Here is a 10,357-nt window from a genome sequence, read left to right as displayed (position 1 = left end):
TTGCTCTGGGGACGGGGCCGTCGCAGGGCTTGGAGGGGAAGGACCCCGCGTGGGGATGCGGGGTACGACCCGGCTTGTCGGAGGGTCTGGGTAGATGGGTCGCATCTGCGTGACCATTAATACCCTCCCCGCTAACGACTCGGTTCACTGGCTCTCCCAGAACCCATCACCCCCGCCCTCAAGCCGGTCCACAGAGGGGGACAGAGGTCATCCGAGTCCACTGGGCTTTGATGTCTCCACGGGTGGGCAACGGGAACTCAGATCAGGCGTGGCCCCCTTTGGGCCCTGTCACTGGGGTGGGCAGACCTGGCCTAGTGCTGCTTCCCCACCAGCTGTGTGACCTCAGGCAGGTGTCCCCAGCTCTCTGAGACTCAGATTCCTCACTGTAGGATGCAGACCCCCCTACCCCTGCCCCACATTCCTTTTCCCAAACGTGGTCATTGTGCGTTTCTCTGGTGCCTTTATCCTCACCTGACATACGATGCACTGCACTTACCCACTGGGGTCTCCCACCACTAGTACATGAGCCCCAGGAGGGCAACGGTTTGTGTCGTCTTGTTCACTGCTGTGTCCCCAGCACTAGCCCAGGGCCTGGTGCGTAGCAGTGGCTCAATACAAATTTGTTGAATCAATGAATGTGTTTCCCACTCACCTCCCAGTCACCCCCACCCACCTGTTTTGGGAGAAGAAGGGGGTAAATATTTATTTAGCCCTTACCCATGCCAAGTGCTTTACAGGGGTTATCTCATCTCACCCTCTCAGTGACCCCATGAAGTAGGTGCTGTCAATAGTTCCACTTCCTAGATGGGAAACCGAGGCCCAGAGAGGGGAGGTTATTTGCTAGCACTGGCAGGCGGAAAGTCTTTGCCCTCAGCCCCCATGTCCCCACACCCAGTGCAGGGCCTGCCCTCAGGAGATGGGAAATCATTGAGCTGAAACTGGAACAATTCCCCCAAGGAAAAGGGAACTGAAACCAGGACTCACGGAGCCAGTAAGGGTGAGTGCCGGGTGGGCCGGTGGAACAGACTCGGGCACCAGCCATGATTTGGGGGTGTCGGAGAAACCTGGACTGGTCCTTCAGGGGCCTTGAGAGGAGGTCCAGAGGTCAAAGTTCAGCTCATTAGGCGGAGCTGCATTAGGTGTTCCCTGAAAGGGAGTGAGAGCCCCAACCCTAAAGGGTATGTAAGGCCAGGCCAGCTGCCCTTTGGCAGAGATTTGGAGAGGGAGGGAAACTTTCCAACTCTCTGAGATTCAAAAATTCCTAGGAATTCTGTGGTCCCAGCCTCTGGGAATCCCAGTGCCAAACCTTGAGGAATTCTGACCCTTGGGCACCTTGGGAAGATGGATGGAGAGGGGCTGATGGGACCCAGTAGGTGGGGAGCTGGTTCCAGTTGGGGCAGCACAGCTTGGAGTTGAAGAGTTCTGGCTCTGGGTTTGGCAGATACCTGGGTTCAGATCTCAATTCTGCCAGTTGTGAGCTGGGTGACTCTAGATGAGTGAGTTTACCTCTCTGAGCCTCAGTTTCCCAACTGTAATATGGGAATAGTGACCACATGGGGTTCATTTATTCGTTCATTCATTTATCATCCAAAGGTAAAGTGAGTGCCTGTGTGTGCCACACACAACACCGGCCCAGGGCCAGGTGCCAGGTTGTGAAGATTAAATGAGCTCTTCCTGACTTTGTACTGGGGGTTCAATAAAGGTGGCTGGGATGATGTTTATAGAGTACGGGACCAGATGTAGGGACAGTCACCTCCCAGAGGGGCTGCTACAGGCCCAGGGAACAGGCTGGTTCTGAGGAGCCCCCAAAGGGCAGAGTTGGGGCCAACAGGGTGAGGGTAGGGGGTATGAGACGCCAGTTAGCTCTGTGCAAGGAAGGACTTTGGAACAGTTGGAACTGGCCGCAGATGGCAGTGGCTACTCTGAGAGGTAGTGAGTACTCTGTCTTGGCAGGTATACAAGGCTCCAAAAACTAGCGATCAGGAAGGCCATTAGAACAGTCTCCATGCACAGGATGGGCCATGAGCATGGCCCACCTTCAGAAGTTCCTGCCAGTTCTAAGACTTCTGGGGACATTCCTGGTGGTACAGTGGTTAAGAATCTGCCTGCCAATGCAGGGGACACGGGTTTGAGCCCTAGTCCAGGAGGGTCCCATATGCTGCGGAGCAATTAAGCCCGAGCGCCACAGTTACTGAGCCTGCGCTCTAGAGACCGTGTGCCACAACTGCTGATCCCGCGTGCCACAACTGCTGATCCCGCGAGCCACAACTACTGAAGCCCGTGCGCCTAGACACCGTGCTCTGCAACAAGAGAAGCCACCGCAATGAGAAGCCCACGCACCGCAACGAAGAGTAGTCCCCGTTCACCGCAACTGGAGAAAGCCCACGTGCAGCAACGATGCCCCGATGCAGCCAAAAATAAATAAATAAAATAAATTTATTTTTTAAAAAAAAGACTTCTGGCAGCAGCAGCCCTCTTCCCTGACGTCCTGAGGAGGGGGAGGGGGAAGATCTTTGGGCTGGGCAGGCCAGGAACGCCATCTGCTGCTCCTCAGAGATACCGGTCACAGCCCGAACTGAGCCAGGTCTGGGCCCCGCTGCTCTCATGCCACTCCTCACCAACCCCACCCCCCACCCCTCCATCCCCCCCATCCCCAGCTCTGTTCCTCTGGGGTTCACAGCTGCCCACATTCACCGCATTCCAGCACCCGATGCTCCGTGTAGTTCCCCTCCCCCACGCCTACCTGTGCATTGGAGCCAAGTCCCCGCATCTCAAGGTCTCCCTCACCTGCCCTCCCCATCCACACAGGCACCTGCTGCTGCCCCCCTCCCAGCTCAACTCCCACGGCCCACTTGGCCCCTCGGGAGAGCCTGCCTGACTTCCTTGGGCAGGGCTGGTCCTGCCCTGGCCAGTGCCCATCCTTGCCCTCCCCCCCTTTCAGTCTCTACTGTCTGTCACCACCCCCCACTGAAGTGGGAGCACCTCAGTATCCCCAACAGACAATAATCACGGAACCCAAACAGAGCTGACTATATGCCAGGCATGGCTTTACAAAGTGCACACTGACATTATCCCCACTTTAGATGATGAGTCGAGACACAGAGAAGTTAGGAGATGTGTCCAAGGTCACACAGCTGGCGAGTGAGAGCTAAGCTCTTGACCCAGGGTCTTAATGGTCACACTGTAATGCCAGGAGCAGAGGTCTGTTGGGGAGTATTTGATGAGTGAGTTAAAGAGTCAGTGAGGGGATTCACACTGTCACATGGACACAACCAATTGGTGGACGCACTCAGACGAGCCTGGAAACCAGATAACCCCCCACAGGCATGCCTGACAGCCAGGCCTCACCACCCTTCCCAATGAGACCTTTCTCTGCCCTTGGCCAGGGCTCCTGGCTCCAACAAGGCAGCAAAAGGGAAGTGGAGGCCTCAGCCGGCATCTCTGAGCTCCAGGCCCGAGCTGCCTTATTTGGAGTTGCGTTTCTGGGCCTGGCACACAGTAGGTGCTCAGTAGTGGTTGCCTGACGCCACCTGCCCCCGGAGGTTTGGCTAAACAGACTGGCTCTTTGGAACTCACACTGCCATGGAATAATGAGAGCCAGGACCTCCTGAGGGCTTGCTCTTCGCCAGGCACTGTTCAGGGCACCTGCCAGGAGCGCTGTCCCTCACTCCTCCCCACAGCCGTGTGATCTGTGTACAACAAACACACTTGCCTCCCAGCTTTGTGGCCGAGAGGAGCCCTTCCAGCGGAGCCTGGCACACAGGGAGCACGATGCATTCGTTCGCTCCTTACTGGTTCCCCATTTTACAGTTGGGGAAACTGGGGCCCTGAGGGGCTGGGTGACTGGCCCCGGGTTACACAGCCAGGAAGTGAGAGTGCTGACAGACCACTGCTGTGCCCTCCCCTGTGACCACAGGGGACTTGGCGATCCTAACTGACCCTCCAGCTCAAGACAGTCACAAGCCTGGGAAAACCAGTCTTTGCCTCTCCTGGGCTGCCCCTACCTCCCCCCTGCCCCCTCTGCACCCTCCTTCTCCTATCGTAACTTCCAGCCTTGCCCAGGACTCAAGATGGAGGCCAGAACCCGGGTTTGCTTCTGAGAAAAGTCTGAATGAAATCAGTCCTGACGTTATTGACCCCGAAATCAGGAACCAAAGCAGGATTCTGGCAAGAAGGCTCTGATCTAGGGCCCACAGAGGGCACTCGGGGAGACTCTGGCTGTCTGTCTGCTGCCCCAGCAAGTATCACGGGATAAGCTGAGCGGCTGCTGAGGGAGTCCACAGGGCCCGGGCAAGAGTGGGAAGGCTTGGCCTCCATCTGTGGGGGGCCCCCTACCTGCCCAGGGACCTACCTGTGTGAGGGTCTCAAAGGGCCATGCCTCGAGCCTTTCCTGAGCACCTCACCCCGTGTTCTGGGCAAGTCCTTTCAAGATGAAGGGTGGGTGATGCCCCCCTGGTACACAGCTGCCAGGCATGGGGCCAGGATTTGAACCCAGGCCTCTGCTAGGTCTGTGAGCTGGGGGTTTGCAAACTAAGGACCCAAAGGGTTCCCGGGAGGCCCCTTGAGTCAGGTGTGGGGATGGGGGAGGAAGTCTGATTTTGTTTGAGATGAGTGCGCCGGGGGCCTCACAGCAGGGCTGGCCATGCAGGAGGGGCAGGTGGATGCGGAAACCCTGTCTCCAGGTCAGTCTGGCCCAGGTGCCAGGCCAGCCAGGGCAGGGTGGTAGCGGCATGTGGAGGAGGAATCGCCGAAACAGCAACTGTTCCAAGAGAGAGGTGGGCTCTGCCCTCAGGCTGGGCAGGGATGAAAACAGGTGTAGGTCCGACTCTGTGGGGCCTGAAGCTTATACAATTTGAGGGGGTCACGAATACAAAATTAGGAACAAGGCTTTGGAAGGGGGTTGTGCCAGTGAGGGGCCCTGAAGCTTAAGCTTAATTAATTTTACATTAATTGTGAACAGAAGCCCACGGCCCCGCCAGATGCCATCCACAGTCTAGCAGAGCCAGCAGGGAGACTGGGCAGGGAGGGCCTAACCTCACTCTGAGGTTTTGGGTGTCGTGGAGGGAATACAGGAAGGCTTCATGGTGGTGGTGACGTCTCCGCTGAGCCATGGCGGGCCAGCCTTGGAGAGCGGATGCTCTGAAGTGGTCACACTGAGGCTGCACCCACCCGGGAGGGAGGAGAGCTTCTGAAGTCTTGAGCTCAAGCTGGAGGCTTCAGAGGTCCTGTGTGTGGATGAGGCTGAGAAGATTCTGCAGGTTTGCTCCCTGTAACCTAGAATGACAGTACGTAGGGCCTGGAGCTGCTCTCCTCACTCCACCCCTTCATCTGCCCATCTCACAAGTAAGAAAACTGAGGCCTGAAAAGTAGAAGTGACTGACCGCAGGTCACGCAGTCAGTCTGCGGCAGAACCTAGGCTGCTTTGCTACCTGCCCTGGGGTTCGCTCTACCCACCCCCTTCTCCTTGACTGATTGCCCTGTTGTTTGCAAAGACTCTTGAGGTAGGACCCATCCCACCACCAAGACCTCATTCAAATCCAAGACCCTGACTCCTTGTGGCCCCTTTAGCCAGTGTAAGGTCACAGGGCAGAAGTGACTGTCGGGTTGGGGGAGGGGGGAGAGCCCAGGCCCAGGAGCTGTGTTCACACACCTGCCCTCTTCCCTTGGATGGGGGAGAGGAAGGAGAGAGGGGAAGGGTCAGCAGAGATGCTGAGGAAGAGGAGACAGCAGGAGGTGATGAGGGCACTGCCATTCCAGAAGCCATTTCACTCACACACCCCCGTTCCTGGGAATAAATTGCACATTTGAAGTCATTTCCCTGGAAGAAAAAAAAGCCTCTCTAAAAATATATTTTCTTTCTCACCTCATCCTGGGGCTACAGCAGCCCAGCTGGGTGACAACCAAAAAAGCCAGTGGAGGAGAGTGACCTGGAATTGGGGAAGGTGGGGCGAGGGGAGAGTGAGAAGGATTGGGGGGGGTGGGAGACCCTCCTGCCCCAACACCATGGAATCTGAGTGAGTACGACTGTCACCGAGATATTTCATGTGTCTTGTGGGGCTTTTATCTTTGAGACTCACAGAGGCTGGCAAAGCTCACCCTCATGTTCCTGAGCCCCTGCTGTGGGCCAGTCACAGATCCAGGTGCTAAGGGAGTTGCCATCCCAGGGCAGGGGGTGGGCAAGGAGCAAGGGCAGTTGGCCCTCCGCATCCTCGGGTTCTACATCCATGGACTCAACCAACCTTGGATGGAAAATACTTGGAAAAAAATTCCAAAAAGTTTCAGAAAGCAAAACATGAATTTGCCACACGCCGGCAACTATTTACATAGTGTTGACATTGCATTAGGTATTATGAGGAATCTAGAGATGATTTAAAGTGTACGGGAGGATGCGCGCAGGTTATATGCAGATATTATGTCATTTTATATGAGGGACTTGAGCATCGGTGGATTTTGGTATCCACAGGGGTCCTGGAACCCATCTCCCATGGATACTGAGGGGGCGACTGTAACTGCATTCACGTGGCACAGACAGGTCCCTGCTTCGTCCCTCACCCTCTGTGTGGCCCTGAGCAGGTCACTCTCCTTGCTCTGGGCCTCAGTCTTCTCATCTGCAAATGGATCAGACCTGGGGACACCAAACTTAATTCCCAGCTTCCTGCAAGGGGCCCTGGGAAGGGGCATGGCAGAGGGCAAGAGTGGGGGGGACTCTGGCCCCTGGGCTCTGAGGAGAGGCCTGGGGGATTCTGGGGTCAAATTCTGGCTCTGCCACTTCCTGGCCAGTGACCTGGGGCCACTTTTCTTCCCATGGAGGTTAAAGCAACTGCTCCCCTCTCCCAGAGTTTGAGGCAAGTGAACAACATAACACAGGGCAGCACCCAGCTCAGGGCAAGACCCACAGTCACAACTCAATTATCCACTATTTTTCAGTCATTCTCAGCTTGGTCCACTCCTGGCCTAAGGAGCATGGGCCGGGGAACTCTCCACTGGGTCTGAGAGACAGAGGCTGAGGCAGCTCTGGCACAGGACAGCTGTGGCTTCCTGGGAGTCCCTGGTGCAGCCCCATCCAAAGACATGTCTCTACCTTGGGCTCTGAGGAGCACCAGGAAGTTTCCCGGAATCCTGGTGAGGGGCAGCTGGTGGGGGTGGGGTAGCCAGGGGCAGAAACAGGCTCTCCAAGGCCAGGACAGAGCAGGGCAGCATGTGCCTCACTGCAGAAATGAGAAATGGGCCTTCCTGGGCTACACCAGTTCTTGTGCTGTGTATTAGTTATCTATTGCTGTGTAACAAATGACCCCCCAACCCAGCAGCTTAAAACAGCAATAAACATTGACTATCTCACCCAGTTTCTGTGGGTCAGGAGTTCAGGGGCAGCTGAGAGGGGTGGTTCTGGTTTGGCGTCTCTTATGAGCCTGCAGTCAGGATGTCAGCCAGGCTTACAGTCATCGAAGGCCTGAAAGGGCTCCAGGCTCTGCTTGCAAGATGGCAAGTGTGACTGGCGAGTTAACCCCGGTCAACAGCAGGGGCCCTCAAGTCCTCATCATGGGCCTTGCCACAGAGTGTCCTACAAAGTGTCCCAGAGGAGCAAGCTGGAGCTACAGTGTCCTGTGTGGCCCAGGCTCAGAAGTCATACCCCACCCTTTTCATAATGTCTTGTTGCTTCCAGGCAGCCCTATTCCACGCAGAACACACAAGGGTAAGAACATCAGGAAGCCGGGCCACCTGGGAGGCTGTCTCCACATGAGGTAATAATTCAGTGCAATGACTTTCATGCTTAAAATTGTCCGAGTTTGGAGGATAAATAAATAGTCACCCTTAGTGAAAATTCCAAGGGCCCCAAACATAGCAGGGAAAAATTGGAGGCAATAATAATCATAATAGTAACAGCTTTTATGTATGACTTGCCATGTGCCCTGCTCTGTGCCACATGCTTCCAGTGGGCCCTATGAAGCAGGACTATTATTATCCCACAATAAGAGGTTAAATGACTCACAAAGGTCACAGAGGGCTGGTCAAGCTGGGATTTGAAGCTAGGCAGCTCTGGGTCATGAAAAGACTTGGACATTTTCATTGTTTGAAAGCTTGACGCATAAGCCAGAGACGTAGCCCCCAAAGAGACACGAGGGCCTCGGATCACGTTAACAGAGGCATGGGGCCACCCTCCTCAGCCCCAACAATCTGACCTCATACCATCCCTGTGAGGGTGGCAGGGCTGGGCTACCATGCCAGGTGACAGTTGGGGAAACTGATTTGCCAGGGGTTACACAGTGAGGCAAAGGCAAAGCTAGGGTCTGTGAGCCAGATCCGTGACCATACCCTGCCATCCCAAGCCAGACGGAGGGAAGGAAGTGGGGAAGCTTAGTCTTAGAGCAGATGCCAGACCTGAGGTCTCTGGATGAGATGGGATCTTCACTCCGGAGCCCCTCAAGCCAGGGGAAAAACATCCCAAGCCCTGACCTTGGAGCCTTGAGCCCTTACGCCTCTATAATGCTTTCCTTAGGCAGCAGCACCCTCGTGTGGCTACAGCTGGCAACTACATGAAGTCACAGTTTTCCTCCCCACAAAATGCCTAACTACCCAGTGCATCACACTTCTCTGGAAACCCAACTAGAGAGACGAGACCAGCTATCCCTGGAGCTGATGGAAGGTGGCAAGAGCAAGAAGGCATGGATAGAGCACTGAACTTGGAGTCAGGAAACTTCAGATAAAATCCTTACTTGGTTACTAACTCATTGTGTGTCTTGGGTCCCAAACACCTCATCTGAATAATGGGCTGATAACATCTACCTTACCTTACTCCCTCAGGCTTTCAAGAGGATCAAAGCCATCACAAATATGAACGTGCTCTGTAACCTGTAAAGTCTTGTGACGAGGCAAAGGATTATTATACAGATTTTGAGGAATCCATGTTGGAGGGTCTCTGGAAGAGATCTAGAATGCGGGTATCTACGCGGCGGCAGCCCAGGACCTCACATCCTTGGGCAGACTCGTTAGCAGGTGGTAAAATGAGGAGGTTCAGCCTGCTCCCTGAAACCCAACCCTGCAGAGGGAGGGGTCCACCCCAGCCCCAATCCCTCCCATGAGGCACCAAGGGAAGAAGCCTCAGGCCGAGCACTGGCCTGACCCAAAGACTTGCATCAGAACCCAGAACCCGTCTCCGTATCTACACGATCAGGACCACCACACTTCCTGCAGGACTGTTGTGAGGAATTAGAGAACGTGTAAAAACCATCTCTTGGGTGCCTGGCACAGAGATGGTTCGTGACAAACGACTTTACGTAAACTTCTGTACATAATGGACAAGCATTGTTTTGTTCCCCAAAACCTGTGCACAGCCATTGGATGATTTTTTTTTTTTTTTTTTTTTTTTTTGCGGTACGCGGGCCTCTCACTGTTGTGGCCTCTCCCGTTGCGGAGCACAGGTTCCGGACGCGCAGGCTCAGCGGCCATGGCTCACGGGCCCAGCCGCTCCGCGGCACGTGGGATCTTCCCGGACCGGGGCACGAACCCATGTCCCCCGCATCGGCAGGCGGACTCTCAACCACTGCGCCACCAGGGAAGCCCTGGATGAGTGATTTTAAAGGTAAAAAAACAATAAATACCATTCATTTATTATGCCAATGTGCCAGGCATTCTGCTAAGCCTTGTTATTTCATCCTCACAACCAACCTTGGACATAAAGTACTATTTTTCCCACATTTCACAGAGAAGAAAACTGGGCCTCAGAGAGATGACCCAGGTAATAAAAGGCAATTGGGATTAAACCCTGTATTTGTCTGACTGCAAAGCCTCCCCAGGCCTCAAAGACACAGAATGGAAGTAAGGCGCGGGAGGTATCACATATCTAAACTAGCACCTTGCTTTGTTACCACTAAAAACACAAACACAAAACATTACACTAAATGCTAAAGGGAGAGAAAAAACACCCAAAATACAAAGTCCAAGTATAAATAGTCCAGGCGGAAAAGAAGCAAACCTGAACGAGCGCCTCACACAAGTGCCAGGCACTTGACACGTTTATTAACAATTCCATCTTACTTCAGCTCCGTGAGGTATTACTCCAATCTTATGGAAGAGGAAACTGAGGCTCAGACAGGCAAAATTACCATCTCAAGGACACAAAGACAGTAGGCCCATGGAAGGGAAAGAAATCCAAGCCTCCTGCTTTGCCTAATTTGTACATGGCCTCTGCAAGGGTCCAGTAAAACCATAACCAGCTAATGGCTATAACTTTCCACGACGTGGTGTGAGAACCACTTCACATACACGATATTGCCTTCCATCAATTTCCAGCAAGGGATTCGGTTAAACACTGGGTGAAGTAACACCAGCCCACACAATGAGTAGTGGGAGCCGTATG

The sequence above is a fragment of the Aethalodelphis obliquidens genome, unplaced genomic scaffold (genome assembly GCF_003676395.1).
Source record: "Aethalodelphis obliquidens isolate GAN/ISIS:26980383/991018 unplaced genomic scaffold, ASM367639v1 scaffold9, whole genome shotgun sequence".
Classification (NCBI taxonomy): Eukaryota; Metazoa; Chordata; class Mammalia; order Artiodactyla; family Delphinidae; genus Aethalodelphis; species Aethalodelphis obliquidens.
This window is presented reverse-complemented; position numbering follows the sequence as displayed.